At 43.8% G+C, this 23978-nt stretch overlaps 1 long non-coding RNA gene across 2 annotated transcripts in view; it reads left to right on the top strand.

Moving 5' to 3' along the window:
* LOC307195190 overlaps positions 1-23978 on the top strand; it is a 95537-nt gene that overhangs the window by 53722 nt on the left and 17837 nt on the right. Inside the window, exon 2 of one of the 2 annotated variants that reach the window (XR_013830741.1) lies at positions 11919-11992. This is a non-coding gene — a long non-coding RNA (uncharacterized lncRNA). Of the gene's footprint in view, positions 1-11918; positions 11993-21785; positions 21833-23978 lie in introns of those variants that run through there. The other variant, XR_013830740.1, reaches the window with a different exon arrangement.

Below are 23978 nucleotides of genomic sequence, written 5' to 3'. Positions count from 1 at the left end.
AGCACAGGCTCCGGACGCGCAGGCTCAGCGGCCATGGCTCACGGGCCCAGCCCCTCCGCGGCATGTGGGATCTTCCCGGACTGGGGCACGAACCCGTGTCCCCTGCATCGGCAGGCGGACTCTCAACCACTGCGCCACCAGGGAAGCCCAATTTCCCATTCTTGATGATAATGCAAATACTTCTAGTGTTTTCCTATTTAGCTTAATGAGGGCTTGTGGGTTGTGGAAGCTATATTTTAATTCATGGGCATTTTCATGGGATGGTGGGAGGTGATTCAGTTATACTTCATTCACTGCTAGTTTAATCCAGAAACCTGATGAATTTAAATGTATACAAGGACTTTTTCCTTGATTTATAGACCTGCCTGATTTCTGAGCACAATTTTGAAAAACATGTTTTTCAGAGGAAAAAAAAAGGACATAAATGAAGCAGATGTTCATGAAATACAAAGTACTAGGCAGAGGAAGAAGCTTTTTGTTTTACCTGGTGTAAAGAATGTCTCATCGAATGTAGCCAGGTGAATAATGACTCAGGCTAATGGAGAAGTTGAATAACTTCTGTTTTAAGCTGCTTCTTTAACAGCCGTGTACAAACCACATCAACTGATCCATTTGGGGCAGGCTATTAGGAAAATGATTGTTAATGACACGTGTGTTATTTGAATTCAGAATTCATGCTGTAATCATAAATCAATTCAAACCCAGCAGATACCTTGCTATATTTATCCTAATGAAGTTTGATCTTGTTATGGACCAAGTGTTCTTCAAAAAACGTAAAGCAGAAAGTATACTTTAGAGTGTTGTGGATACACATGTCATATTTCAACTGGCCATTGCCTTTTGAATAGTCCTTCTATATTTGGAGACATTCCACTTGAGTCCTGCTTCCGTAACAGAGGAATCAGAATGCTGTTTCTCTGCCTTTCTTGAACTAGGGCAGTGGCATGTGACCCAGCCTCTGCCAACGAACCTACCACACAAGCCTTCCTGTTAGAGCAGCTGACGTGTGGAATTGCTTCCCCTCAAGGCTGGCTGAGTGGGATGAATACGCAGCAGCTTTCAGGGGCATCAGTGGCAGTGATTCTAACAGTGAGGTCCTTCACCCAGGACTGTGCTTGCAATCCATCCACAGTTCCCGGAGTTCTTTAGGAATTCTGGAACGTTACCTGGTATCCTCTAAGAAATTGCTTCTCCGCTCAAGCTAGCTAAGGTGGACTCTGTGCTTTGTAGCCAAGAACCCTTGTCAGCAGCAGCTGGCCCAGAAGGGAAAAGACCACTGAGATTACAGTCCATCAAAAGCATAGTGGGGGGCTTCCCTGGTGGCGCAGTGGTTGAGAGTCCGCCTGCCGATGCAGGGGACACGGGTTCGTGCCCCGGTCTGGTAAGATCCCACATGCCGCGGAGCGGCTGGGCCCGTGAGCCATGGCCACTGAGCCTGCGTGTCCGGAGCCTGTGCTCCGCAACGGGAGAGGCCGCAACAGTGAGAGGCCCGCATAATGCAAGAAAAAAATAAAAAAGCATAGTGGGAAGCTGAATTTCAAACCCTGAATATTTTTGCTCGTTAGGTAGAAACTCTAGGAGCATGTCTGAACAAGTTAAAAAAAGGAAACCTAAGTTGGCCAGCTCTACCTTTGTCAGAACATGGTCTATGTATAATTTTGTATGATGTCTGAGTTTAGTTGATTTGTTTACGGTCATTAAATCTGCCCTTGTTTGGTACCCAGGCAATAAGCTTGTAACTTAGAGCACACTGTAGATTCCTAATTCATTTTGAATCAGGGCCAGAATAAATTTATAAATGCAGATAAACAAAACTCATGTACTTATAACTTGCCAAGTAAATATGCTAGTCTGCCGGTTCTTGAAATTTAGTGTCTGGGATGTGCCTTTTATGCTTCTTCATCTTGGATGGTGACTGGAGAGAAACACGTGACCACATTTCTGATACAGCGTATAGTTTCCAAATGTAACCCTCTCAGCATCTCCCTGTGGTTAGACTTCTTCCTTTACTTCCTTACATTAAACAGGATACACCCATGGCTTTTCCAACTTACTTAGTGACATTTTGACATGAGAACAGAGAGCAGATCAACTAGGATTAGAATTCCTAAAGGCCTCCTACTTTGTTGGAAAAGAAAAATCTTCTCTGTGGTAGAATTTGTTACATAAAATGCTGTCTGTAAAGTGGAAGATATAACTAACCAAACTGCCTCTAACCTGAAAGAGGGTAGCATGCATATCACTCAGGTGGGGTGGGCTTGTAGGGGAAAGGGATCAGGCCTTTTTCCAATATGCAAGTATTGGCTCTGTTTGGACCAGATCAAGAGTAGTTCCATTGAAGCTTAGCGAGATTGAGGAATATGGCCAAGCTGACAGCCTAGCAGGTGGCAGAAGCAGGTGTCAAACCTAAGTCTGGCTGACTGCAGAGCCTGTGCTCTTTTTTGAGCACCCTCTCTCCCCCCTCCACCTCTCCCCCCAAACCTCCACCCCTAGGTCTCTGCCTCATGCTGGCCTGGACGTGGCACTGCCTTTGCAAGGCCATTGTCTATTCATTCTACCCGTGGCATGCTGGCTGGGGGCAGATACAGCTCTCTGTCCGCTGAATAGGAACTTGACTCTTAACACCTTTAAGGTTTTCTCTGAATTTCCAGGAAACAGATTTCTGTAGGATGGAGGCGTTCCCAGGACAAGCTTCTTAGAGAAATACATCCTCCGGGTTTTGAATAACCACAAATGACAAATTAAATTCTCTAATTCAACTTCTTTCTCAAATTTCTACTGCAGACCACTCCCTCATAATTTTCTGAACGTTAGGGAAATGAAAAGGTGGCAATTCCAGCATCAAGGAAGGCAAGCTCTAAAGACACAGCAAACTTTTTTTCCTTTTTAGTTAAATGCATTCTTTCCCCTTCTTTCCAGTTTTTTATTTTAACCTCCACAGTTATAAACAGGCAGAGATGTAAAATTTTGACAAGAAACAGTTTCAAACGCATTGGCCTCTGAAGGCTAAAGGACTCCAAATTAAATCAACTACCTTTTAAATTACTTCATCAAATCATAGCTTAACGAGAACATGGCTATTAACCAGAACGGGGTCTGTGTATCTGGGTGAATCAGAGCCATTTTATCTTTTTTTTCCCACAAGCTTTTGAGTTAGGGGTTGAGCTGTGCAACCTTTCCTTCCACGAGGATTTTCACCCCCAGGAGATTTCAGGAGAGGCTGCCACCCCCTCTGAGGTCACCCAGGACCTATCTGTAGCCCTGACGACAGGATGTCACTCTAAGTCTTCACAGCTTTAGACAGAGGCCGTTTCCACTGCATTTCCATCTAACTCTGCCCTTTGATGTCTGTGCTTTGCTGTTTACCGTCTGCTTCCCTGGATAGCCTGCGCCCCTTGTCTCAGAAGTTTCAGTCAGCACACCCCCCAGACGCAAACAGGCCCAGCTCCTGTCAATTCTTCCTTCACATCTGTCACCTCCTCTGCTCCTCTGTCACCACCTTGGTTCAGGCCTTTGTCACTTCCCACCTGGATGACCTCAGAGCCTTGAAATGGTCTACCTCCTTCCTCTCTCACCCCTGTTCCTCACGGCTGCCAGGATGCTCCTTCAGTCCAGACCCCTGCTGACATGCCTTTCACCGCTTTTTATAACTTTCAGGATGAGGTGCAAACTCCTTACCATGCCCCCCCACCCCCGGAAAAAAATTTAAAAGCTCTTTCCTTGTTCTGGCGCCTGTGTCCTCATCCGAGCGCCATCCCTCGCACCTTCCTCACCCTGACTCCCCCTCCAGCCCTGTCCTCAAATTCCCTCTCGTTTCCAGCCCCTCCTCCCTCCCCTCCACCCGGCCAACACATAGGCTTCAGCATCAGGCTTGGGAAGCCTTCCCGAGCTGCATCGCTCTGCACGCGGTGCCCCTCCCACGTGCCCTGCTCCGCTCAGACGCCGTCACTGGGTTTGGCGTCACACGCTTATCTACTGCTTTGCCGGACTATGAAGAACCCGGGGGCAGTGTCTTACTCACCCTTGAATCCCAGAGGATGCCGAATGCCTAGCACAGAGCAGGTATTGAATACATGTTTGGATGCTTGCTGACCAAGCGTCTCGCACCTCCTCTTGCTCCGAGGATTCCTCCCATCTTGGACTCTGCTCCCCGGCTCTTCAGTCCATACATCCAGCACCCTGGCAAAGGCCTTTACTCCCTGCTTTCACGGACAAGTATAAAGCGAGGACTTAAATCTCCCCCCTCGAGGCCTTTTCCTTTCCCCTTGCTTTGGTCCCTGGTGACACTCCATTTTTCAGACATTTTTAGCCTGTTGTCTATTTAGGAGACTTTTCCGTCCTTATCTTTGAATCTCCAGGATCTGGCCCGGGACTGCCTTGTAGAAGATGCTTGATCAGAAGGTAAAACACATCTTCACATCCAACATGAAGAGTCTAAGGTCAGGGAGGTTACTGACTCACCATCGTCACATAGCTGCTGTCTAATGCAGCTGGTGTGAATTATATATATTCTGACTCCAGTCCCCTGCTCTGTGCCCTAGAACACCCTGTGATATTGGCGTGTGTGTTCTGTTTCATACTAATAATATGAACTTCCGAGAGAAGATTTGGGAATTTGCCGTGGTTGACATGAGTCAGCTTTACAATATATGAGGATCAGCCTCTTTGTCCTCCTTCATTTCCTCTCATTGCTCCTGAAATTCCATTCTCCCTATTAATACTTTCCCAGAAAGTTAGCATATGTATTTTAAATGTGCTTGCTTTAGTGCTACACTAGTTTGTAAAGTCTTTATTTTAACTTAGTTTGTAGACTCCCTGTGTATTAGTCAGGATAAGCTGAAGTGCTATGAAAATAGACCCAACAAGTAATGAGTGAAACACAATAGAAGCGTCTTTTTCACTCATGTAAGGTCCACGGTAGATGTTTCAGATCAGTGGGGTGACAGTCAGATGGCTTCCTCTCCTTGTCATTATTCAGGCTGACATTTGGCTCTGCTGTCTTTAAATCATAGCTTCCAAGCTTGCTGTGTTTGTGATATCCCTTTATCGGAGAAACTGGAAGGAGAAGAAACATGGGAGAGGTGTGCAAGAGGTTTTATGGTCTAGGTCAGGACGTAAGGTGATGAACTTGACCTGATTTTCCCTGAGCTGTACTGGTTTTAAAACAGAAAGCTTCATATCCAGGGAAACCCCTCAGTCCTAGGACAGCAAGGACAGCTGGTCACCCTCCATGGAAGTGGTACACTAACCTCTACTCAGATCCCATTGGCTAGAGCTCGTCCGATGGTCACACCAGGCTGCAGAGGATGCTGGAAATGTAGTCCACCCGTGTGTCCAGGAAGCAGTCTTATAAATATTTCTGCATAGACAGTTGGGGAGTATTTCTAATAGCTATAAGCACTGAAACAAGGAGCCTAAAAAGTGGCTTATAAGAAGAAATAGACACAGAGGGGTGGGAAAAGGACCCAAAATCTAGATCAGGAGGGGATGGTTGAATAAAGCCTTTGTTGCTGATTATTCAACACATGGGGACCAGTTCCTGCATTTTCTACCAGGCCCTTAGCCAGGGTTTGTTTAGAGTGGAGGTTTTCATAATTAAGATGAAATACAATCTTGTTTCAAAATCTTACCTCTTTTCACGCACTTGTTAGGTTATCAAGGATTCATTTGTGATGGTAGACCAGAACGACCTTCACTGGACTTCATCTACATGCAGCTTTCAGGAATACATCTGCTATTTCTGTTCTTGGAAAACCTTGCTTGATCATTGTCTTCTAGCAGACATGATTTGACCCATTGGTATTTAAATCCATCCTCTATTAATCATAGCGTCCTTTGTTGTGAGCTTTCTATATGCCAGCAATCTTGCCAAATGCTTCACTTACATTATTTCATTTTGTTCTCTCAACAACACTTAGGTACTTTAATTTTCCCTCTATTATAGATAAAGAAACTGAGGCTGATAGACGTTAAGTGACTGGTGCATCACTACACACCTCTGTGCTGCGGAATGAGAACTTAACTGCTTCCTGCCTCACTCCAACGCCTGATTGCATGTACTGCACTAGAGAGACTCCTAAGGGGATTATGTTGTTAATTTGGGGATAAACTAAAATCTGCTCCAAGGATATTATATTTCTCTAGGATGGGATGCAAGGACAGATAAGAAATGCATGCTCCAATAATATGCTCGTTAGGTACGTCCTGTGTTACAATATATTATCTTATTTCTAGGAACACACTCATATTATCAAAACGTGTGTGTATGGTCAAGGCCAGAATCAGTCTGCAAATATTTATCATAAATATCATTTATGTAGTCAAGCATGTATATATATATATGGGACACAGGGTTGTGATATCCTGACACTCCTCCCTACCGCCCCTTCCAAGAACTCAGGTATTAGTCCCCCCAGGTTCTGGGAATGTTGGCAGCTGACAGCTCTTTGCTTAGCTCCTCTCTGGGACTTTCCTCAGCTAGAGAGAGACAGCTTGCTCAAGGTCTTGCCCCTTTCCCGAGGGTAGCCCATACCCAATATGACTAGTTGATGCAAGAGTACAAATGCCCTGTGTCCTTCGCCCAGTTTAGGACAACTTTGAAGACCATCTGTGATGGTTAATTCTGTGTTAACTTGACTGGGCCAAAGGATGCCCAGATAGCTGGTTAAACTTTATTTTTGGGTCTGCCTGTGGGTGTTTCCGGAAAAGATTAACATTTGAATTGGTGGACTGAGGAAAACAGATGGCCCTCCCCAATGTGGGTGGGCATCATTCAATCTGCTGAAGATCTGAATAGAACAAAAAGGCAGAGGAAGGGAGAATTTGCAATATATATATATATGTAATTGGTTCTTTCTCTTTGGAGAACCCTGACTTATACACAATGCAAGCTCCAGACTTCTGTGTAGGACTGCCTGAGGCCCCTGTTGCTATTGCACTGCAGATCAGCTTCTCCCTGTGACCCACTATGCTGCCTACATGCCTCGACAGGTGATGACTCAGAGCAATCCCCCCAAGTAAACTTTCCTGTGCGCCAGTCTCCATCTCAGAGTTGGCTTCTTCGGAAACCTCATTTGCATTTTATGCCATGTGCAGTCTCCGTAATCTATATAATCTTTATGATAAAGACTGGAACACAGATCCTTTCACACACCCCCACACACAAATATGTTCCTTAAATAAGCATAGATTATTCACAAATAAATTATTTGCTGCTCACCACTCCCTCTGCAGTGGGACTACGGAGAGGGCAATTCTGGGTCTGCAGTGCGTCTCTGTGAGAGTGTGTGAATCTGCATAAAAGTGTTCATTTTGAGTTTTCTTTTTTTATATTTGCTATATCTCTTCCCTCCTGCCCCCTCTAACATTTATTATTAGACTGTGAAAATAAAACCAGGAATAGCAATAGGGACAGGGTCAAAAAAGGCCAGCAAACACGTGGTTGGGTAAGAGCATGGATGTACTTTAGCAGAGACAGCATCCTGTAGATTTCACCTTCTGAAAAGTTCCTGATTTTGTCTACTTCCCACCTTCTTCATTGTTTTCTCTTGGCTGCTTTATTCCACCAGACTTACCTAGATTACTACAGCACATCCCTGGCTGATTTCCTGTTTGTTGTCTTATTCCCTCCAAACAAATGTCCATACTGTTTGGATGATATGGACAAATATGTCCAATACATCCAGTGATCTGCACTGTCAATCTCACTTGTTATCCTGCTTGTTTAAATCTCTGAGTGGCTCTGTGGCACAGAGTGCTAGCTGTGCTCCAAGGTTTATGCTCCCTTTCTCAGGATGAAATTATAATTAGGAAACAGTGGGTACGTTTGACAGGCTCCTTTGTTTTTGATGTGACTACGTGATTAGCTCTTGCCAATGGAATGTTAGCAAACATGGTGCCAGTCACCTCTAGGCCACGGATTTTAAGAAATAAACGTGGTTTGCCATGTTCTCTTCTCATCTCTTCTGGCTGGAAGCAGATAAGACCCTAGGGAGCCACAAGATGGAAGGAGTCTTAGTTTCCGAATCACCATGTGGAACAGAGCTGCCCACTGACCAGACTCTTCTGCTTCAAACTATTACATGAGCAAGAAATCATTTTCTGTTGAGTTTGAGCCAAAATGCATATTGACATCTACCGGTTACAGCAGCTAACCCACCCAAACTAATAGACTGCTTGTTACTCTTATGAGCTATTTAAGCCCTGTAGTGTGGCTCACAAGCTCCTGCAGAGGCAGCTCCTTCTTGCCTCTTCAACCTCAGTGGGTAAGGCCTCAGGCTCTGGAGCTGGTCCACATGGGGTCCATGTTTTAGCTCCCTCATCGGCTTTGTGACCTTGGATAAAGTACTTGAGTTCTTTCTGTTTCCCCTCCAGAAGAAGATAACATTTGTCAAGAACTCTGAGAACTTACCCTGCTCCAGGGCTAGCTTGCCTTGCTTTCATGGATGCTGGCAGAAGACACGAGACTCCTAGGTCAGAGGAAAAGGGCTTTATCATTCACAGCACGGCGGGTGACATGAACTTCATGTTTGTATTGGTTCCCCTCATCCTCCAAGATCCCCAGTGCGATCCGATGCAATGCCAGGTCGATGCTGCACACGCAGTGCGTTCGCATCACAGCTGAAAACCCTGAGCTTAGGAATCCCAACTCTTTTTAAATGGCTGTGAGCAAATCTGCCTGAACTTTGCTCCAGCAGGAAACATTATCCTTATTATAATAGACAAATATAATAAACAAACCTGCTTCTGCTCTGGAGGAGATAAAATCTCATTCTGCCCAGGGAGCGGTGTCGCCCAACAATATTGCCTTCTCTTTGGATTATTACAAGGACTAAATCAGTTAGCACCTAGAGCTGTTTAGAATCATGCCTGGTACATAATAGACCTTCAATAATCGAGCTGTTGTTATCATGCCTCTCTATTCCACCTGCTTCTTTTTTTCTTTTTAATTTATTTTTTATTGTGGTAACATTGGTTTATAACATTATGTAAGATTCATGTGTACTTTATATTTCTACTTCTATATACACTACACCATGCTCACCACCAAAAACTTAGTTTCCATTTGTTACCATACAGTGGATTCCCTTTACCTTTCCCCTGTGGTAACCACTAATCTCTTCTCTGTATGTGTGTTTCTGTTTTGGTTTAAAAATAATGGTTAGATGCCACGAAGTAGGTGGCAGTGCTTTGACCGTATGCGTGTTGTCAGGTCCGAGGGCCTCTTCCATCCTTGTCCCTGGGTCAACGGGAGTGCTAACCTTCTCTCCTTTCATACAACACTCCACCTACTTCTCTACGTGAACCAATCTGAGCTGCTTTTACTCACTCAAACATGCCACACTTTCTTTTGCCTCTGGGCCTTCAAACTGATTCCTGTGTCTGGAGTATTCAACCCCGCCACTCACCCCATTCCTGCTTTTCCCTCACTTCTGTCCCCACCCATGAGCTTAGGTGCCCCTGCTCTGTGCTCACACCTCCGCTTACTCTCTTTCCCTCTCCTAGAACACTTGGCAACCCTCAGTGTTGATGTTGTTTACATTTCTTAAACTCCCCTGGAATGTAAGCTCTGGGAGGCTAGAGAAAATATGAAGCAGCAGAAAGGGCTCTGGCTAGCTTAAGGAAAAGGGAGAATTTATTGCAAGTTTTCTGAGTTAGCTCATGCAATCAGAGCTGGAGTTGAACAACCAAGAACATGGGAAGGGAAGGGCCAGGTGATCTCCAACAACCTCAGCAGGGGCTGTCCGCAGATCCATTTACTTAACTCAGCTTTGTTGATTCCCAGGGTTGAGGTGTATCTTTTCCAAATTTCAGACATTAGAAACAGAATCTGAATTCAGCTTGTGTTAGGTGATCACCCTGGATAAGTCAGCTATGGTCAGTGGATGGAGTTACATAATACCGATGTGGCCATTGGAGACCGTTCCCAATGTAAACACATTAAACTGGACCAGTCACTCCCAAGGATTGTCTACCACTGGGAATATGCCCAACATGCCCTTTACTCCTGACGCCAGGCTTGCTGCCTCCAATTGTTTCCCCCATTGCAGTAGGACTATTCTGGTATTAAGTTATTCTCTCTCAGCTTTAAACCCACTCTCTTTACTCTCTCTTTAGTGACACTGGGGCTGGGTCTCTGCAAACCACATTTCTGCCCTGCTAGATGGATCCCTGCCAGGCTCCGGCAATGGGGGCATGAGAAGCAGCCTGCAAGGCTGGAGGTGGGAGAAGGGACTTGCTCCTTCCTGGCGGCTTCCTGTTTTTGTTGGTGTGACTCACCCACCTTGCTTCCTCACCCAGCTGTGCCAGTTGGTTCCAGCAGCAGCATTTGAATCCAGTTTGCACTCTTTACAATACTCACAGAATTACTCTCATCATGCCTACTGATACCAGCACCGGCCAAGCAATGCCCCCTCCGAGTGTGGGAGCCACACAGGTCCTCTCCTCTGTGTGCGGAGACACCGACACCAGCTGAGCAGCATGCTTCCTCAATGTTTGGTGATCTCCCAAAGCTCAGAACCTGCCCCCCCCACACCCAGAGCTCAGAGATACCAATACCAGCTGAATAGGACTCTCTCCTCAAGGGCCTGAGTTTCAGCTGCAAGGGGCTCTTTCTCCAGGCTTCTGCATCTTGGCAACCTCTTCTCCCTGTATCCCCAACCCTAGGGATAGCAGCTGCTTTCTATAGTTCCCACCCTGTGATACTGTTTTCATTTATCTGGCTAATAACTCTTTACATTAAACTCTATTAAAATAACTGGTATGATTTTTTCCTGGCTGGACCCTGACTGATATATGGGATGATTTTTCTAAAATAGAAATCTGATCTTATTTCCATTTTGCTTAAAATGCTTCAGTGATTACACCAATGTTCATATCGGCACTATTCATAATAGCCAAAAGACAGAGACAACCCAAAGGTCCATTGACAGACAAATTGCATAAACGAAATGTGGTATATCCATCCATACTGGGATGTTGTTTAGCCTTAAAAGGAATGAAATTCTGATACAAGCTGCACCTTGGATAGACTTGGAAAACATGATGTACGTGAAATAAGCCAGACACAAAATGACACATGTTGTGTGAGTCCACCTGTATGAGATACTTAGATTAGGCAAATCCATAGAGACAAAGTAAAACGGAGGTTACCAGGGGCTGGGGGACTGGGGGAAGGGGGCGTTGTTGTCTATCAGGTACAGAGTTTCTGTTTGGGATGATGGAAGATATTCTGGACATTGATAGTGGTGATGGTTGCACAACATTGTGAATGTACTTCACGCCACTGAATTGTACACTTAAAAATGGTTAAAATAGTAAATCTTATGTTAGGTATTTTGCTACCATGAAACAATGACCAAAAGCAAAACCCGAATAACGCTTTAGCGGCTCTCATTGATGAAATTGGTTTGGGGAGGAAAAGGATGTGAAGGTGCGCTTCGGGCTTTTCCTGAGTGATAGCGGGCTGTGGTGCTGCCCTGGCTTATGCACCTGCCATCGTAATCGGCGGGATCCCCCCTTCCATCCCAGCAGAGCCTAACATAGTCGGATGGGATCTGCTACCACCATATGCAGCATTCTCGGCAGGGCTGCTTTTCTCTCTCCATTTAAGCAGTGCTTTTAGGACCTTCTAAAATCATCTGCACTTAATGCCTTCCGACCAGGCAGTGTATTTACTGCAATTGTTTCTCTCTTGGCCTCAACTGGACTTTCGCACGGACATTCTTATCAACTCACTTTTTTTTTTTCTATTTTTTGGCTGCGCCTCGAGGCACACAGGATCTTAGTTCCCTGATCAGGGATTGAATCTGTACCCCCAGTAGTGGAAGCGTGGTTTCTTAACCACTGGACAGTCAGGGAAGTCCCTCACTCTTTGATTCAAGATGACCACCCATTTAGTGTTTCTCTTTTTGTCACAGGGTTGAAATTCTACGTTTCAATGGTCAGAAAACTCCTCGCCATTATATGAAGAAGCAGGAAGCACAAGAACCATGTAAGTGAAGTATCTCTGACCTAGTGCTTTGTTTGCCTTATAAGAGTTCATTTTATCCTAGAAGATTTGGGACCATAGATTGTCCTAACATCCTCAACGGATGGAAGATAATGGGATGATAATAGACAGTTTCAGGCCCAGAAGGTTTTTGTTTTCCCCGTTATCAATTCTCTTCTTAATGTCCTGTTTCAGTGAAGGAAGTTTCAGTGGTACTAATAAGATTTCCTCTCTCTCTTTCTCTGTCAAGGAATGAGTACAATTTAGATATTTTGCCTGAGCAAAATAATATCCACAAATGTGAAACCAGCCTGATACTTTCATTTTCTTGCGGAGGCATATCAAGGTCTGCGAGCTAGCTGCAGAGACTATGACTCTAAGTAATCTTCCTCGAAGCTCTGTCTAATCTCTCTCTCCCCAGCTCGTCGAAGGCCCATTTCCCCTGCTAAATTCAATGTTAGGTTAATTGGATTGGCTGTGTAACATGCAACTGAGATTATCTCCATAAAATTTATTTATAAGTTTTATTGCCTACATAGTGACAGAGTGAGACAATACGTTTTTTAGATGACTACTGTAGTTAATATTCCCTAAAGAAGAAAATGTGTTTCGGGTATTTGGATTTATTAAGGAAAGGAAAATAGAGTCACAAGACAGAAAAAGAAGAGAGAGAGACAGATAGAGGGAGGGAGAGGCAACACCATTTAACTCCTAAAACAAGGGTTGGATTTTGGACGACCTCTGAGGAGACTATTTCCTGGACCTTTTTGCCACAGTGCTTCAAGGCATGCTGAGTGACATGAACGATACAGAGAAGGGACGAAGTGCATTTGCAACATCATATCTGCGGCCATTGTCCAGACTCCCCTTACGTTCTGTTACCCATGCGGTGGATGCTCGCAGAAGGCAATCAGAGGGATGTGTGAGTCTAGGGGAGGAGTGGCACATTCTTCTCCAGCCCTGGGACACAGGGGCAGACACCGCGGGACAGGTCTGATGTGGCAGGGGGTTGCGCGACTCCCCAGTAGACCAGTGGCAATGCCTGGTGGCCATGGACTGCAGCTCTTCCATTCACTCGCTGTAAGAGCTCTGACAGGTCACAGGGTCTTTGTGTGTCTCTGTTTTCCTCTCTGTACAGTGGGGATGAAAAATACCTGCCTCGTAATGCTATTTTGCGAATTCAAGGAGATAATACAGAAAGATCTTAGACCAATGCCTAGCGCGTACTAAACATTTAATCATCGTTAACTACTTTTATTAGCGCTCTTCTCTCAAACTCAGAGCCTCAGGGACTGGTGCTGAAGATGGCCACAAATAGTTGCATGAGAAAGGAACAGAGAGGGACTGTCAGGGCCTTGGAGAGAAGGAGGAAAGCACCACAGTCCTGCCTCGGGATGGGCCTGGCACCAGTCGTTCAACCTGCACAGAGCGCAGCTCATCTGCAGACTCTTACTTTCTAAGTCCTCAAGGCAATGGAGTCTAATGTCAAAAATGTGGTTAGAGCTGGTGTAGCTGGGCAAGAAGAGGCATCATTTTCACCCAGCCTGTGTAGTTGTGGAGATGGCAGAGGGTAGGGGGTAACAGAACGGAGTTTGGAACCAAAGTGTGTAGGTTTCTATCCAGCACCGCCAGCTATTAGCCGAGTTCATCGGCGAATTGCTTAACATCTCTTCTGAAAAAATGGGGATAATGATACTATCTACCTTGTACAGTTGTTATGAGGATTAAATGAGTTAATAATTGAAAAACATTGAAGGTATTTCGTGGAACACAGTAAGTGCCATGTAAACATCTATAGCTGGAGAAGTTTATAGTAGTTGTCACTTCCACGTGAGTTCAATGCTATTATGTATCTGCAGCCTCAGCTCTTGCATGGAATTTAGGGTGGAAACATTCACCAATGCAACCATGTTTCTGATTACCTGGGATGTGGTTTTCAGATTCTGTAAACGTGGTGAATCAAGCACACAGAGTGTACATGGTTCACTGGTAAACATTTAAGGTGTTTCCCAAACATGGAAACAGAAAGAAAAGGGAGAAGGGACGACACTGCCTAGTGAAAATGAACCAGATGGTTATAAAAAGCATAGAGTGCCTTCAGAGGGCAGAAAAGGAGAAAGCACAGAAGAGGCTCAATGAGAGGGAAGGTAGTCACTGTAGCCGGGAGAAGGAGTTGTTGGGCAAAATGGCTTAAACCTCTTTTTGACGCGGCAGGACGGAGTTGCTCTAATGAGACGGTTGCAGACACAGCGAGGCGTACGCTTGCCCCCTTTCCCTTCTTCTCCCTCCCACGATGCCTTTATATTTTTAGCCTGTGGGGTTGGAATGATGAATGCCCGAGTGGAAATAGTGTTGGAAGGAGATTTTTCTTGGCAAAATGGCCGCAAGGGCTGCCAAGTATTTTCGAAGATGTAAACAAATCGTCCACCTTCATCAGGGAGAGCTTAACACTGTATTCCCGGGTTACTGTAGGCTTTTCACCTGCTGTCGTTTGCAATGCGAATTCCCCACCATCATCATAAAGTTTACAACCATGAAGCAATCCATGACTCAGAGAAATCGTTGGTGTCCCAGCTGCTAGAATCAAATAATTGGGCAGAAAATAGTAAATAAAAACCACCTACTATGAACAGTGGAAGGCTACCGTGGAGGTGGCACTGGTTTGTGGGTTTGGATTTTCTCTTGGTGTTGCCACCCACTGCCCTCGGTATATCTCTGTTTTCACAGTTATAAGAGAAAGGTGTGGGATTAAATGATGCTTGAGGTTCCTTCTTGCTCTGAATCCTACAATCTAGTGTAAAGTGTGATTCTAGGCTACTTTGGCCAGAAAGCAGCTCTGTCTTTATATTTATGATAAAAACCTTCCAGAATTTCTGCACCTCCTCTCCTGTCTTTTGGAGTGTCCCTTTCCACCCGAGTCACACAGTTATTGCCCTTACCATGCCTCACAGCTTTCTACTACAGTGTGTGGATTCTCCCTCTCAACGGACTTCACAGGCTTGCTATGCTCTGGAATGTATCCTGTTTGACATACTATCTCCATTTCTCTTAACTTCAGCTCAACCTAAGCTCACCTGTCTTGCAGCTTCCTTCCCTGGAGCCATACTCTCAGCTAGATAGCTTAAAAAATTATGTATTCCGGGCTTCCCTGATGGCGCAGTGGTTGAGAGTCCGCCTGCCGATGCAGGGGACATGGGTTCGTGCCCCAGTCTGGGAAGATCCCACGTGCCGCGGAGCAGCTGGGCCCGTGAGCCATGGCCGCTGAGCCTGTGCGTCCGGAGCCTGTGCTCCGCAACGGGAGAGGCCACAACAGTGAGAGGCCTGCGTACAGCCGAAAAAATAAATTAATTAATTAAAAAAATTATGTATTCCATCTAAAATAAATGGTTCTGAAGAACCAAAGTGCAGGACAGGAATAAAGACACAGACGTAGAAAATGGACTTGAGGACACAGGGAGGGGAAAGGTAAGCTAGGACAAAGTGAGAGAGTGGCATGGACATATATACACTACCAAATGTAAAATAGATAGCTAGTGGGAAGCAGCCGCATAGCACAGGGAAATCAGCTCTGTGCTTTATGACCACCTATAGGGGTGGGATAGGGAGGGTGGGAGGGAGGCTCAAGAGGAAGGGGATATGGGGATATATGTATACATATAGCTGATTCACTTTGTTATACAGCAGAAACTAACACAGCAATGTAAAGCAATTATACTCCAATAAAGATGTTAAAAAATATATGTATTCCAAAAAATATTCCTCTTTTAGCAGAAGATATCTGCCTTTCCATATGGACTTAATCCAAAGGAATGGTAGGAATTTCAGTGACCACAAATGATGGGCAGATACTTACACCCAGAAACTTTGGGAGTCCCAACTCACACTCACAGCCAACTGCCTACATGTAAAGTCTACTTATATCTTCAGGAAATTCAATTCAAGGACCATATATCAGTCACCAGATATTTACATTTTATTGTCCTAGGCTCTGGTGCAGTGAAAGGTATATCACTAAGGTAAATAGGACAGTTCCTTCTTATAAGAAGCTTAAGCCTTTGTAGAGCTACAGAATTTTTTTTTTATCTTAAAGGATAGCTTTACAAATTTTTTATTGTGGAAAAATATACATAATATTCACAACATAAAATTTATCGTTTTACCCATTTTTAAGTGCACAATTCAGTAGCACTAGGTACAGTCACGTTGTTGTGATAATAGTTTTATCCACAATAACTTATTTATTAATTGGGAGCCATAAGTTTGAGTGTATAAAACTGAGTAAGTTATAGTTCACACCTTGTAGGTGTGACTTAGCTGAACAAATAAATGTGATATAAACTGGTCTAGAATTTTGTCAGTCTGCCTGCCTTCCTACTCTCCTTCCTTCCTTTCTTCTCTCTCTCTCTTCCTTCCATTCCCACTCTGTTCCTAAAATGGTCTAAAGTGGATTACAAAGCTACATACAATATAACAGGGTGAAATCAACGGAAATCTGTCGGGGAACATAAGGGTGGGAAAGTGAGATGGAGCCATGTGTGAGGTGCGTTCAGAAGACACATGACTTGGAGTCCTATAAACACATTATATACAGGCTTCAAATTTTATTCTATCCCTCCCAGAGCCAGTTTAGCAGAGAAATTTGATCCATTACAAGATTCACCGTATCCTGACCGGGACATCAAACAAAAACAGGTGCTCAAGAGCACACAGCTTTTCTTGATACTGAGATCAGAGGAAAGTTCTCCTGTGGGTTGTACTTGAGAGGATGTGTGTGGTATGATGAACCACATCCATCCGTCACTCTACACAGCAATGAATCACTATGGACCGTCTCTTATTAACAACCTCCAATGCAGCCTAATGGCATTGCCCAAATGGTCAGTTCAGTAAAAATTGTTCCAGTGCTAAGGTCTTTACTGGGCTGGCCTAATCCAGGGGTGGATTTTAGAGGGTCTATGGTGGACTAGGTATGCACAGCCTTTAAGGTGGTCTCAGCTGGGGCACCTGGGCACATCCCCAGGTTGAATGCCTGTACTTCAACAACCTCCTCTATTTACCTCAGTGTGCCTTGCAAATGTTATCATTGTCTGTGTGTCTGACATGAGAAGAGTGGGGAAGTATCATTTGGGGCTACTCTAGTTTGTGATGAGGAAGTCCCATCACCTACACTTAAGAGACTGCTGAGCTCTGAATATGTAAGTGGGAAGGTCTGGTGGTGTGACCTGCTGTTCCCAAAGTGGTATTAAACATAAGCTAAAGGGAGGAGAACCAGATCACAGGGCTTTTTAGCTAAAAGGATTAATCTATTTCTTCTCAACTTGAGTCTCAATATAAGTGCCATCGTGGTTTCAGCTCTAGTCAGACAGAAATGCCCAGGTTCTCCATAGAACCCATGAAGATTAGCCCAGTTGTCATGATTTTGGGCTGTTGAGCATTTCTAGCGTGAAGTCCCTCACTGGAAGAGTCTTGGTGATGATGGGAACCACTGGAGAAACGACGATCTGGGGGACCCTCAACTCTTTCTTGCACATGACTTGGCCAAGTATACATTCAAACATTAAATCTTAAGTGGTACAGAGATGAAGAGACTGTGAGATTTGTTTTTCAGTAGTTGCGGTGGTGGTTTAGCAGCACTGTCTACAACTGGTGACAGTGTCCAGTGGTGGCTGAGTCAAGTGGCCATAGAGGTATTCAGCAGTGACAGCAGTAGTTCCTGTCTGACGAAGTCTTTACCTTGGGTTTACCTGTTTTGTGAGCCTAGTTCTCCAGCCTTCTTATTGGGCTTCTGAGTTGCCCAATATTTTTTCCAATAATTCCTTTATTGCTTAAGGTAGTCAGGTTGTAATAAAGACTCTTGATGATATAGCCAACTGATTCCTTCTCATGCAACTAAAAGCTAAAGAAAAGGTGACTTTCTTCTGGATCAGTGTCTCCAGAAAGTGATACAGAGGTCAGCCATGATCCAGGAGTTAGTACCAACTGACCCATGCCTGCCATACCTACCCATAACACACAGGCCAGAGAAACCTAACCTTATAATAGGGCAGGAAACATTGGAAATAGAACGTTTGGTTAGCCCAATAGGTTTTTAATTTATGGACTTTAAGAAATGAGATACCTTCTACTCTGGATTTAACTTGAGAGGCCCACATCTATAGAGTTGATAAAGGCAAAACAAATAATCAAAATCAGGGTCCCACATTGACAGTGGTCTTTGAACACCTCTAGGGGGCTGAAACTCATCCTCCAGAAGATTACAGTCAGCCTGAGCTTACTAATCAAGTGGAAAATCCTGGCCTGGAGAACAAGCATCCTAAGAATCTGATGGCATTCAAGACATGCTACCCCCAAAATACAGCACCTTGGCGTGTTGAATGTTTCAAGTTGGAGGAATTTGAGAAACGGCAGGTGCAGGAAGGTCTTTCTGATCTTCTCCTGAAGTGGGTCATAAAAGCTTCCTGTGAGAGCTGCCCTTCACTCTTCAGCAAACCCAGCTTAGAAACACTCAGGTTGAGCCATTCTTTTGGGGTCTTCATTTCCTTACAAAGTCTCCCGTGTCATGTAAAACTTACATTAAATGAATTCGTCTGTTTTTCTCTTTTTAATGTTTCTTGTAATAGGGGTCCCTGTAGAGAACTTAGAAGTGTAGAGCAAAAAGATATTTTTCTGCCCCTACAAATTATAACATCCAGATATTGGCTGTAGTTTGGGAAGCTGGAAGAGCAATTCTCCCATATGTGAACTTAGGCCTGAACTTCTAGGAATTTTCCTACCATATTTATAAGTACGGCTGTGGCTGCATAACTCCAATCAATGGCTCCCTTTTCCCATGGTCTTCTCCTTTGTGTGTCTCTCTGTCTTCTCTTCTGACTCTTATAAGGACATTTGTCATTGAATTAAGGGCCTCCCCAGGTAATCCGAGATGATTTCCTCTCAAGATCTTTAATTACATCTGCAAAGACCTGTTTTCCAAATCAGGTCACTTTCACAGGTTCTGGGTGGATGTATCTTTTGGATAGACCACCATTTAACCCACTACAGCACCATTCCGTCCCCCAGACCTAGGCTTCCACGTAAATGACAGGCGGTGTCTGTTGGTGCCTAAGCTGACCTCTGAGCTGACTGGGGCTGGTGTGGCTGTTTGGGTTCAATGGCAGCTCCCAGAGGCTGTGCTGCCTTTCTCCGCAGTCCCCACCTCCTGGAAGAACCAGAGAGGTGAAGCTTGGGAGCAGCGTAGCTCATCCTGTCTTCATGCCCAACAGAGGTTTTTCATGCTCAACTCCCCGCACTGCAAAATATAAAGGAAAACTCGTTATGCCCCTATTTTCTAAAGACACTCATTCCTGCTTTTATTTAAAGCCTTGAAAATTTCTCATTAGTTCTTATTTCTGTGGTTGTTTCTTTTAGAGGTTTTCCATGTTTATGCATGGGAAGAAATTCATTTGGTATCTCAGGCATTTTAGAATTTAATTCCAACCTGCCACTATTATTTTGTTTCACATTGTTTATGAGCCCAATCTCTTTTTGACTTTTAAGCACGATGATGATACCTGGCTCTCCTTCTCCTCCATGCCTGGGTCATATATATGTTTTTTATCTTGAAACTAACTCCCGAAAAATGAGATTGACTGTAATTTGCACCCACATTCCTTTTTTTCCAGAGGAAGTTGCAATATCTGATGTCTTAATATGCAATATCAAGCGTTCCTTAAATTATTCTCTCAAGAGGTAGAAGAGGATGTGGAAATTATAGTCAGCTCTCGACTGCAGACTGTCCACGTTTTCCTGTTCCCTAGAAACTGTCAGGGGTAGCTTGAAGAAGGGAGAGGAATCAAAACTCACATCAGCCAACTTTGCTACTTGTGAAGCTCTCTGGAAAAATATCTTTGGAGAAAAAACCTGGAGTTATAGAGTAACATGAGGTGTGTAGTGTGTTCTATGAATTTCACTCTTCCTGAACGTTCAGACCCATACGTCAGATGACAGCAAGTCAGGCATCATTTTGATAATCTAATTTTGAAAATTCCTAATAGACTCTAAAGTCAGAATGTGGGGACATTATGAAGGACATTAGAAATTATGAAACGTTTGCCCATTATTTATTTCCACTCATTCCTGGTTCACATGAGATTTGTTACTTTTCTTTCTGGAAGATGATTATCTCCTAGCATGATGTCAGAGTGTCTGGGGCTGACATCGAGGAATCACAAAAGTAATGAAAATGCTTTTTTAAAATTCACATTTTAGAATTCTTATTGAATTTTTTCAGAACCTTGTTTTTCAATATGAGGGTGCATTTATTTTATAATGAAAGTCAAGCAGTCCAGCTCTCAACTGCTTTTCCTTAATACTGCTAAAAGGTAATCAAATTCAGTTCATATAACTAGAAAATCTTTCTCCTTTGAGCTTTTTCCCCAGACTTTGTCACTTAGGGAAAAGATTCAATCCCAGCCTATTAGATCTCAGACTGCCTATGGCAGGACTGTAATCATTGGTTTTTAGCATGAAAGAACATGCATGTTTCAGACATTATTGTTTCCAGAAGGTACACCGTACCGTGTCAAGAGAATCTGGAAAGAGCTATTCCATAAGGACATTTCATATTGTGGTCAGGAAAAACCCTAATTATTTCAGTTAATTTTTACATTCCTTTTATTCAAAAATAAGTTGCAAGTTTGTTATTGACTAGGGTCAGAACATGCTATCCCAGAACACGACATGTTGATATATTGCCTATTTTAAGCTGAAAGAGTTTGATAAAATGTCAGGAAGCAGGAAGGTCTGTGTGATCTTCCCCTGTGCTTCTCCATCATTGAGAAGTGTCCTCCTCACACCCTGGGAAAAGGGACATGCTCATCTCTAAGATAGAGAGAGAAGAGTCCAAATCAACAGGCCTAAGTTTCCCCAGTTTATTACAATTAGCTCATACTTTCTTCTTTTTAAGTCACAAACACTTTTTTTCTTTTACTTCTTATTTTTAAATAATTATGTATTCACCAGAAGTTGATGAGAAGTCCCATATACCCTTAACCTAGTTCTCCCCAATGGTTACATATTTAAAAAAATTTTTTTTCTTTAAATTTTATTTTTTTATTGAAGTATAGTTGATATATAATGTGTTAGTTTCAGGAGTATAGCAAAGTGATTCAGTAATCACAGCAAAGTGATTCAGTGTATACATATGTATATATATTACTGAATCATTTTGCTGTATATATACATATATACATATACATATTCTATATATTTCTTTTTCAGATTCTCTTCCCTTATAGGTTATTACAAAATATTGAGTAGAGTTCCCTGTGCTATAGAGTAGGTCATTGTTGGTTATCTATTTTATATATAGTACTGTGTTGGTTATCTATTGTACATATAGTAGTGTGTATATGTTAATCCCAAACTCCTAAATTAGCCCTCAATCCCCCCCCCACTTTCCCTTTGGTGACCATAAGTTTGTTTTCTATGTCTGTGGGTCTATTTCTGTTTTGTAGATAAGTTCATTTGTATCATAATTTTAGATTCCACATATAAGCCCTATCGTATGATATTTGTCTTTCTCTGTCTGGCTTGCTTCACTTGGTATAGCTCATGCCTCCTTTGTCTCATCATATTTCTCCACAGATATCCACTCTTCATCTAACCTAGCATGAAAACACTCAGGTTTTAACCACTTCTTCAATTCTTCATTTCTTGAGGAAGGCTCCCGTGTCATGTAAAACATGTTAAATAAACTTGTATTCTTTTCTCCTGTTACTATGCCTTTGTCATGTTAACTTTCAGACCCAGCCAGTGACCCTAAGAGAGTCAAGGAAAACTTTTTCCTCCCCTACAACATCAAAGGTTAGTTCATGTTTTATTAAACAAGTGTTCAAGTCCATTGCCACCAGGCCCAAGATAAATGATTTTCTGGTTTTCCTTTTTTTGGAGTTAATGTTCTAGCTCAGTCATTTCTTTAAGAGACAGTGTTCATCATCACAGTTGTCTAACTTCATATTTTCATCCAGGAATTTTTACCACTTCCCTAAAGATAGTTCTCTTTTTGCCCAGACTTAGATAAATAGCCATGGATCTATAGTCCAAAGTCACTCATTCACTTCCCTGTATATTAATATTTGTGAAGGGGTTGAATATTTTTAACAGCTGTATCTCTGGCTTAATAAAAATGCTTCCTACTGATTGTGAGCCAGGTTTTGTTTACCAAAGATGTCTAAGGTCATACCAGGAGCATAAATGCTATTAAAATCCTACCTCAGAGAGTCAGAATGTTCCCAGTGAATTTCTTCCTCCTTAATCTGCTCAGAGCCAGTTTATGTTGCTTCAAACAAAACAAGTACCTAATATTTTTTCTAGGCTTACAGAGTTTATACTCTAGTGGAGAATATAGTAATAAACACAACAAGATGTTATTTTAAATAGCAGGAGGTATTATGAAGAAACTAAACCAGGGTAATGGAAAAGAGTGAGACTGGGGTTAGGGTGATCAAAGCAGGCCCTTTGGGGAGGCAGCACATGAGCTGCAACCTTAATGTGAAACACCAGAACTGCAGTGAAGGGGGAGCATATCCTACGCAGAGGACGTGAGGGCCTCGCGGTAAGAACGGGCTTGGTCTGTTGGAGAAAGAGACACAGGTGTGGTGAGTGAGTGATGGGAGAGTAGAAACACATGCACTTGTAAAGCTTCTAGGCAGGATCCGGGTCTGGTGGGCCCTGAGAACCAGGCAAGGCGTTTGAATATTATTCTAACAGCTATTGGGAGAGACTGGAGGGGTTCATACAGGGAAATAACAGGATGTAATTTACATTTTAAAAAGATCTCTCTAAGTAGAGTTGTAGGGGTAGAGAGGCGAGGGCACTTAGCTGGCAGTTTCCACAGCTCGGGATAGAGAGGGAGGAGGCTTGGACTGGGGCGGCAGAAGCAGCTGTGCTGAGTAATCATCTTCAGGGCATGAGCAATAGGATTTAACAAGACTTCCTGATGGATTGGATGCGAATGCTGATGAAAGGAACAACACCGAGGGTGAATCTGAGGTGCTTGGCTCTAGCGACCAGGTAGGTGATGGTGCTATTAAGTTAGATGGGGAAAACTGGAGGAGAAACAGATCTGGGGAGAATCACAAGTTCTGTTTTGGACCGGTTAGGTTGGAGAGTGTCGCCCAAGAAATGCAGAGGTCTGCAAATGAGAAAAAGAGCTTGTTTGCCATCTTAAGAATTGCAACGCCGGAGGCACCGGCTTGAGCAGCAACTCAAATGTGCTCTGAGGAAAGTAGAAAACGGCGGGTTCGTAAAGACAACTGACAAAGACGTTCCAGAGACATTACGTACGTTATTTTTACAGAACTACGATGGGGCAGGCATTCAGTCACTTGGCAGCAATCGGTTGCCTAGCTGCGATTTCTAAAGGGTAAATAAAGAAAACAAGTTCTGGTGGTCTCAGGAGGGCCAGGTCAGAAGTTTCTACTGCATCTGGTGTGGATGTAATTTCCACTTCCTTAATGGCCTACTGACTTCATTTTAGAGCCTTTGACATAAGTGACCCCATGTTGTTGTTCATACTCCTCAAGAGGCCCAACGGACATCCACGTGGACACGTGGAACAGGCAGGGAACGGTCTGGGCTGGGGATGCAAAAGTGAGTCGTCAGCATGAAGCTGGTGTTTAAAGCAGTGCGAGTGAGTGCAGATAAAAAGGAGAAGCAAACTGAAGGCGGAGCTGTGGGAAGCTCCAACGTTCAGCGTTGTGCGTGAGTAGGAGGGTCCAGTAAGGGACACCAGGAAGGAGTGGCCTGCGTGGACTGTGAGGTGCAGGGACGCCAGGCGAATGTGGGCCACAAACTTCAAGGGAAAGAAGTGCTTCAGGAAGGAGGCTGCGCCAGTGCTACTGAGAGGTGGTACAGATAAGATGTCTCCCTGGGGGAGGGGGTGGGAGGGACCTGCTGCCTCGGCAGGCGGGATGGGGCCTTTGGAGGAGTCAAGGACATTTCCCCGACT

The sequence above is a fragment of the Stenella coeruleoalba genome, assembly GCF_951394435.1.
Source record: "Stenella coeruleoalba genome assembly, chromosome: 12".
In the NCBI taxonomy this organism is placed as follows: Eukaryota; Metazoa; Chordata; class Mammalia; order Artiodactyla; family Delphinidae; genus Stenella; species Stenella coeruleoalba.
The sequence above is the reverse complement of the archived record's forward strand: the minus strand, read 5'-3'. Positions and strand labels throughout refer to the sequence as shown.